Raw genomic sequence first — 9,149 nt, 5'->3', positions numbered from 1 at the left:
CAAGAATAAAATAGTTTGTGAGTGTGAATGAATATGTTGCTGTGTAAGTTTAAATTCCTTAATTTTTAAAGGTATATATTCATTTGTTACATAAATGATAAATCAAAGGGCATTTCTCATTACAGCAATACTGTATGAGACTAAAACACATTTTTAGGAAGGGGGATGGAGGCAAGAGAGCTGGATACCATTCAGCCATGCCAAACCAAATTTTCTGTTAAAGAAAAAGTAGGGTTATATATTTTTATTCCTAATTTTCCCACTCAAATCTTAATTAATTTATTATTACTGGTACCACTACCACAATTTACAGGGCAATATACCCGATGTAATGAAAAGAAAAAGAAAAAGCTACAACAGATAAAAACCTCAGAAATGTCCATCTAATTGACACTACACTGCATTAATCAATAGCTGCACTTTCCTGAACAAGAAGGGTTTCCTGTTAAGCTGCAGTAACTTTCTGACTATGAATCACCGTTTCTTCTGTGGCAGATTTTTACAGTTCCTCTAATGCATTTGGGACAACTGCCTCAAGGTAACCTGCAGCTTTCCTGACAACTCCTCACTCTCTCTCTCCTGATAAGAACTGTAGCCCTTTTCTGCTGTTTTTAAAGCTTTCTGCTAACATATCCACCATTTTTACCACCAGATCTGTAACTACCACCACAGGGACTGCCTGAGATTCTTCCACCAAAACCACCCCCTTTCTTGGGTCCATAATTTGATTGCTGTTTTCTACTATAATTTCCAAAATCATCATAATTTCCACCACCACTGTAGTTACGGCCACCAAAATTTCCTCCTTCATTGTAGCCATCATACATTCTACCACCACCATATCCACCACTTTGGTTTCCATATCCTGGTCCACCATCACTGTAGTCTCCTTTATTTCTGTAATCAGGACCACCGCCATAGTTGCCACCATCACCCCCAAATCCATTATATCCACCATCACTACCTCCATAACTACCTCTATTGCCCCCACCTCTACCACCATAGCTACCTCCTCTACCAAAGTTTCCATAACAAACAAAATTACTCCATTACCTCCGATGTTTCCTCCAAGACCCAGAAAAGTTCCAGATCCACCTCCTCCACCTCTTTGTGATCCAGCAGACTGCACTTCTTGTTTAGAAAGGGCCTTTTTCACTTACAATTATGCCCATTAATAGTGTGGTATTTCTGAACAATTTTATCTACTGTGTCATGATCATCAAAAGTTACAAAACAAATCTCTTTTTTTCACTCTGCCTGTTTCCATAACTTCTCTTCATTGTGTCTCAAATTATATTCTTCTGTATCTTTAATACCCCCAATAAAATTTTCTTTACTATGAAATGGGTACCAGGCTTCACAGAATCCTCTCTAGAAACAGCTCCCCTTGGTTCCACTACACACCCATCAACCTTGTGTGGTCGAGCACACATTGGTGCATCCACCTCTTCAACACAAGAGTAAGTCATAAAACGTTTTATTTGAGGATCTTGCACTACCACACAATCTGTAAGTGTGCCCCATTTCTCAAAGTGTTCTCTTAAACTATCATCTGTATTTTCAAAGCTCAGAACAATAAACAGCTTCTTCAGCTGCTCTTGTTCCTTTGGATCACGGCCCTCCATTTTGAGACAGGACTAGCCTCTTCCTACTCGGGTTCAATATGTATTTTAAGTCACAGTGAAATTATTAGTTTGTATGCAACCGAAATATATTAATTTAAAAATGTTAACTAACTGGGTTGAAGAGATGGCTCTGTGAGTAAGAGCACTGACTGCTCTTGCAGAGGACCCAGGTTCAATTCCCACTATCCACGTGGTTGCTAACAATCATCTGTTAACTCCAGTTCCAGGGGATTCGACACCTTCTTCTGACCTCCACAGGCATTGCAGGACAAGGGTGCACTTACACCCATGCACACAATACACTTACACACATAAAGTAAAGATAATAGATAAAATGTTTTTAAGTCCTAGCTAATCCTAGAACAGTGCATGTTTATTATGTAAAATAGCATTTATTCTAAAATCAACCAAAAAGGGCTTTCTACATCATAACAAAATGGAATAAGTAAAAGTGTTATGTAGATATGGCGTAGTGACAATACAGGACAATCAACATCACATTGGAATTTTTTAAGGCCTTCTGAGAAGTTTAGTAGCCAACTAATGCTGCTTCTTAGTTAAAGATTTCAGATGGAGCTCTACTCAGCAAAATGGGTGCAGTAGTCACAGCAAGAGGACATTTATTTTCTAAGCTTTGGTGAGAGATTGGGAATAGTTCTGTGGCCAGTGCAATGCTAAAAGACATGAGTGTGGGTTTTTAATATTTATAAAATTAAATTTGATATACCACTAAGGGGCATTAATGTGATAAAAGGTTTAAAATATAAATGTGTGCATGGACACCACAGATATATGCTAAATATCAACTCTAGATTTTATAATTTATTTTTATTTTTTAATTTTTCTGTATGAGTGTATTGCCTGCATGTATGTAAGAGCATCTGTGCCATACAATGACAGGGGAGGTTAGAAGAGGGAGTCAGATTACCTTGGAACTAGAGTTATGGATAGTTTTGGCCACTATGGGGGTGGAGGGACTCAAACCCAAGTTCTCTGTAAGAGCAACCAGTGCTCTTTTTTGAGCCATCTCTCCAGCCCCTAAATATCATCTCAAGGAAGGATTTTTCTGGTTTTTATTGTTGTGGTCATTTAGGGAAAAAATCATTATTTCACCAGAAACTATTGCAACTCTGATGACACTGTGAAGATCATACCATGGCCTGCTCTACACTGATGTCATGATCCAAGTTACTGTTGGTTATGCGAATCAGTGACTTGGAGGCTGCACTTTGCCTTGAATGTAAACATGGAGGCACACTGACTTTGTGCTTTGTTTCTGCATGCAGGCATCACCACCTGTATAACATAAACCAGGAGACACAGACTCATGAGTAACACACCACAAAAGTAAAACACATGAGTTTCCCCAGTAGATTGGAAACATCTGGTTCAGTAAAACTAGATGAGATAAAACAGAACCATTAACTTATTGAATATATTCAGATCAAGAAAGGGAAAAACACACCCATCTGGATTCCATAAAAGAAGGAATACTTAATACTGCCAGGGTGAAGGCCAAATCTTTCTCAACCATCTTGTATGATGAGAACTCAAGGCTGCTTCACCTCAGCACAGTACATAGTATTTAAAGTAGTCTCCAAAAATTATTGTCAGTCAGACAAGATCTGGGATCCCCAAGCTTGGCTTTAAACAGTTGTGGAGGTGTTTCCATAGCTCTCCACCTTGCCTCATAATATGGCATCCAATCTCCTGCTCTGAATCTCTGTACCTGCATCTACTATCTACTAGTATTTCAAAGTCTGCAGCATTTTAAAAACTTTTGCAGCCATTATACAACATAAAGATGACTGTGTGTGTGTGTGTGTGTGTGTGTGTGTGAGAGAGAGAGAGAGAGAGAGAGAGAGAGAGAGAGAGAGAGAGACTGCATTGTGTAATGTGTGACCTGGGAGCTAATTTAGTAAGTTTGGAATAAAAGAAACTGATTGCCAACAGCCATGCTAGGAAGCGAAGTCAGGATCACTTGGTACATCATAGTCCATGAAGTAGATGTAGCTTGTGAAAATTTTGTGATTCAAGAAATTTTGATAGCATGGAAAGACACAAAAGTGTTTATGTTTCTGATGGACAGATACACATGAAAAGTAAAATGAATATTACAGTGACTTGGGAAGCAGTTAGGAAAAAAAAAGATATCTGTACTGGGGGGAAAAAATCTTAAAAAAGGGAATTTTGAAGAGAATCATCTACTACTTTAGAAGAACAATTGTGTTTTGCAACACCTGCATTCTATGAAAAACTTTTGAGTGTTGAATTTAAACTTTCTGAAACACTTCTAAGGATGCCAGGTGCATATGCTTTGATTCAGTGTCGCCAGGAAAATTCCTGCCATGCAACCATATATATCCTACAATGGCAAGGGCCCCCCAGGTCACTGACAGGGCGTTGAGGTGGTGTCTGGGTCCTGTACATCTCTGCAGAGGGAGCCACCTACCCATGGTCGCTGAAACGACGCTGACTCGGCGTTGGGGTCCAGTTGTCCTCCGGTCCTACAACTGCATGTCCGCCTCACCCACCTGCAGCTCGCTGCAGAGGCGACAGGCTGAAGCCCCAGAATATGACAGCGCGGTGCAGAGACAACTCCTCTAGCCCAGCCTCCTCCCCGCTCCGGAGTGGTGCAGGACCAGACGCTGCTCCACCCCGTGAAGACGCCAGGACAGACGCTGGTGGCCTGCCGCTTCTCCTAGGACCCCCACCCAGGCGGTGCTCACTACCTGCCCAGAAGCCGACGTGCGGGACCAAGCACACAGACTCTGCAGAGCTGCAAAATCTGACCCAGGCTGGGAAGGACTTTCTCTACCTAGGTTTAAATATCTTGCATTCATCTAAGGTGACCGAACAGGACCCGCCCACAGGACCTGAGAGCCAATCAGAGAATAAGAGAGCTTGGGCTCTGAGACCTCAGCAGTTTTTTAAATATTTGCAAGCCCCTGGCCCCAAGATCTCAGAAGAATACTGGAGACACCAAATTTTCACTTAAGTTGAAAGTACCTTTCAATTTTTAAAACAGAATTTCCACTGCCCTAAGCAACAATACACACTCATTAAGTAACTAAATAATGATAATGACAATAATAATAAGTTAAAGCCATTCTTTGCTTTTAAAATTTTTATTTATGTTTATTTGTTTATGTATTTATGTATTATTTATTTATTTACTTAGTGTGTGAGTGCAATGCCTGCAAATGTATAAGTGCACCCTTGTCCTGCAGGGCCTGCAAAGGACCGAAGACAGCATCAGATCCCCTGGAAGGAGAGTTACTGATGGTTATTAGATGACGTGTGGGTGCTGGGATTCAAATCAGGGTCTTCTGAAAGAACAGCCAGTACTCTTAACCACTTGAACCATCTTTCCAGCCCCCAAGTCTTTCATATTCACTGCCCCAAATTATACTAAACAGCACTCAAAGCTTCCTGCCTGAATTGACCAGAAGAGATGAAAGCAAAATTAAATCGATACTTTGTGTGAAAATGCTCCTTCTAATAATACAGCAGGCTTTTGGTTGCCTTAATATTTTGGTTAGAAATTTTACCTGTCTTTATGATAAATGTCCTAAAGATTAATTTTTTTAATATTTAAATTATTTTTAAATAAATAATTTATTGGTAGTTTCATACATGCATATAAGGTGTTTTGATCAAATCCATGCCCACTCCCTCACCTCCAACTCCTCCCATATCGCCCCATCACATTTTCTTGATAACTTCATATACTCTTTCTTGTTCTTTCTTTCTTTATGTTTATGGGGCTTTTGGATATTCTAACATCCCCCCTCTGAAGAGATAACCCTAAAATCTTCTAAGGATTAGATACAAGCTCCCAAATACTTTTTGACATTTTTGGCCTTTGGAACAGAGTATGTTGCTAAGAGGCCCATGGACATAGTGAGTTTTAGCCGAGAAACTGGCTGCTTTTCTTTGGGGTGTTTTTACCCTAACTGCCTAGCCAATTCCTATCTCCTCTTCTTATCACACCATCCTCTGAAAAGGTTACCCAAATTCCTAATAGGGAATAGGGATGCAGACCACTCTGGCTTCTTCCATGCTGAACAGGGACACAGGGTGAGGCAATTGGAGTACCCCTTCAGTGGGTGTATCTTAAGGACTCCCCAATTGAATAACTCTTATCTCTAAAGGGAAAAGAAAGTCCTTGAATCATGAATAGGAGATGTGAAGGAGAAGTAAAGGCAAGAGTAATTAGCATTACAAATTCTAGACAGGGAACTAGAAAAAAGTCAGAACAGGGAAATTTTCAAATGTTCATATGAGAGTCCACTGGAGTTTCTTAACAACGGCTTCCAAATGCATCCCTCTATTGGGTTCCTCCTAATTTATATTTTATCTTCCAAGGCTGGACTCTAGAGTGAGAGATTCAGGATTTCCTTTCAGGTATTTTGGTAGCTGTTGGAGTGGTTAGAATCAGTGTCAGTTCCCTCTCAAAGGCTTCTAGATAGGGGGAGAAAACAAATTTATCCATCATTTTAGAACAATACCTGGTTGTCTTACATCTTGAAGTCTTACATCTGAGCAGCTCTTCTGGTTAGAAACAAAACCATCAATGAGAAATAATTGTCTAAATAACTTTTTATATAGACTTAAGCCTAATGTCTGGGAAGTATAATCCCTTGAACTCTTAAAGAAATATGCGGATGACTACTCTTTGGTTATACTTTCCTTTTTGGCGTTTAAGACCACACAGTTGGCCCAAATAAATCAATTTATTTTTACTCTCAAGGTCTTTTGAGGATCTGTTCCTCAGGGGCCACATGGGCTAAGGAGGCACTCCTGGCTCCTTTCCTTTACCAGTTCCATCTATGTGAAGATAAGTCAAAGGTCCTGCTTGACAGTGGCTGGCTTCACTTGGAAGCATGAATAAGATGTTTCCTCTTAGTAGACCCTCATCTTCATAGACTGGTTCAAGTCCATCTGGTAGGGTCTCCATGTTCTCCCTGAACAAGAGGACAGGTGACTCACCACAGTTACAGAACATATTGAGAGATGTTCCATAGTCCCCTGGAACTTAGTCCAAAAGGGGCAAAAACTGTCCTTTAAGTCCCTCTGACCACATTAGTATAGGCCTCAAACCATTGCAGTTAAACATCCAATGAGGTTAGTTCCACCAGTCTGGTACATTTATTTATCATGTGCTATGTAGATAAAGCTTGTGTAAAAAAATAAATATTCTCAGATAAACCTTGACTAGATATATATTTTGTTCCTTAAACTAGTTGACTAAATTATGACCACTGAAATTTTAAGATTATGTCTATATTATTTTTGTCTCATCTTTATATATCATAACAAACCTACATAGACCTTCATCACTTGCTTAGGCTTTCTCTTTTTTTTTTTCTTCTATTTTGGAAAATATCTCCATTGCCATATCTTTTTAACATCTTTTACATTCTCCTTTTCTTATTTTTAAAATACTTATGAGACATAAGAGCATTAACAAATATATTTTCCATCTGTTCCAGATTGTTTTGCCATTTGTGGTCTTCTGTGCATCCATGTGCATCTTAAGAATTGAGTTGGAAATTTGATTGAGAGTGCAGTGAACCTGTAGATTGTACTAAGCTTACTTACAGAGATAACTGAGGGGTTGCTGAGGTATACATATGACCTGAGTGTATGCACATTGGAAAGCCTTTACCCAGCATGGGTCATGCCTTCTCTTCCTAGCCTTCCCCAGATTGTATACTTTAGCCCTCCCAAAATCCAGGAGGTCATGATTAAATTTTAACAATCAATTTGAAAGACCAACACACTTACAGAAATATATGTGCTCTTATCAAATGTGTTCATTCTCCAGATATGACATTTCCACACAGTGTAAGAAAGAATGCTTAAAAAATAAAGAAGTAATATTAAATCATATCTACTTGTCTGAAATTTATTAAAACTAACTGATAAGTGTGACAAAACTGAAGTTGACTTTATAAATTTATATCAGCAACTTTAGTTAACTGTTAATTAATGTTTTATCATTATTAATATGGCAAGGGTTTCTATAAAGTACCTTCTTTTTTATAGATTTATTTTATATTTAATTGTGTGTGTGTGTATGTGTGTGTGTGTGTGTGTGTGTGTGTGTGTGTGTGTGTGTATGCGAGGGCATGTGCTCATGTATGTGGGTGTTAAAAGAAGTTGTTGGAGTTCCTTGAACTGGGATTACAGAAGACTGTGAGCTGCCCCATCCTGGGTAGACTCAGGTCCTCTAGTAGTGTGTGCTTTTAACCACTAACCCATCTCTCCCATACAACCTTCATTTGTTAAGTGCTTCCACAGCTTCCTCCTACACTAACTGGTTGAATCTTGTTCACTCAAAGTCGCCTAATTTATTTATGGGATTTCTTTTCCTTTCTAGGTCAGGTTAGATTTTACAATTTACAAGCAAAACATGCTTAAAGTAATCAGGAGTGTAAACAAAATCAAAATAAAAAAAACCTTTTTATTTAAAATAGCTATTTTCTATCAGTTTGCATGAAAATTGCATGTTAATAACAAATCAGGCCTGTCTAATCTAATCCTCAAGCAACCCCACTAGAAGAAACTTATGCTAGGTTAAATTTCAGTTGACTTCAGATAATAGAAATTGAATGTCGATAAATGCATTTTAAAGTTCTAATTATTTTTTACATTAAAATTTAATCAAAGAAGTTTTGCTGTAATTGGCATTTTTCACCAGATCTTCAACTTTTATTTCATCCAGAAATAAAAAGCAAGGACAATTATAGATACAAGTACAAGACTGGTGTGAAAGCAAAATACAGATATGGATTGGTTGTAAATCTGTATCTAAGAAGCATTTAATTCAATTACACATATAGATAAATACATTTCATGATCCTATTATTTGCTTTAATGTTTACCTACAGACAACTAGCAGGTGTAAAGATCTATCTCAAATTTTTATCTCCTTTTGCTGCAAGGATTTGTGGCAAAATTAAAGTAAGAGATAAAGATTCTGAGTTTTCAGGGGATCTTCCAGGTTTATGGGCAGATATAATTATATTGGATATCAATGTCCTAACTAGACTACTTGTTCCAAACTCTCTCCATGAAATGTCTTAAGAATATGTCAACTCATGATTAGATATTGTCATCAAAACATTAACTCTGTTGAGTGGTTAAATATCTTTTTGGACTCCCTAAGCTAACCTTGAGGACCTATTGAACATCAATACAATTGTGGCATATACAATTATGTGTTACCAGTTTTCCAAATTTAAATGGAGTGTATTGCTAAAATAACTGTATTGTGATTTAATCTCATATATTAATACCATTGTAATTAGTTATTCTGGCTTACCTTATAGAGAGGACTTTTTATTAAGGATAAATATATATTATTCTTAAATAGAAAGTCCATAATAAATTAAAATAATCTACGTTATTACTAGATTCATAAAACAAACTTAGATAAATATCTTGATTAGTCTATTAAATCCTGCATGCTGTGTCTTTTGTGTCCTGGAGTTCATGGAAGGACTGGAAATGATAAAG

The 9,149-nt window shown here is 38.0% G+C and overlaps 1 pseudogene; it reads right to left on the bottom strand.

Annotated features, from left to right (window-relative positions):
• Positions 1-611: 611 nt before the first annotated feature.
• Positions 612-1,625, bottom strand: LOC103726685 (annotated as a pseudogene).
• Between the last annotated feature and the right edge of the window lie 7,524 nt (positions 1,626-9,149).

The sequence above is a fragment of the Nannospalax galili genome, unplaced genomic scaffold, assembly GCF_000622305.1.
Source record: "Nannospalax galili isolate Female #2095 unplaced genomic scaffold, S.galili_v1.0 scaffold227, whole genome shotgun sequence".
In the NCBI taxonomy this organism is placed as follows: Eukaryota; Metazoa; Chordata; class Mammalia; order Rodentia; family Spalacidae; genus Nannospalax; species Nannospalax galili.
Note: the sequence above shows the minus strand (reverse complement) of the source record. Positions and strands in the feature narration are given on the sequence as shown.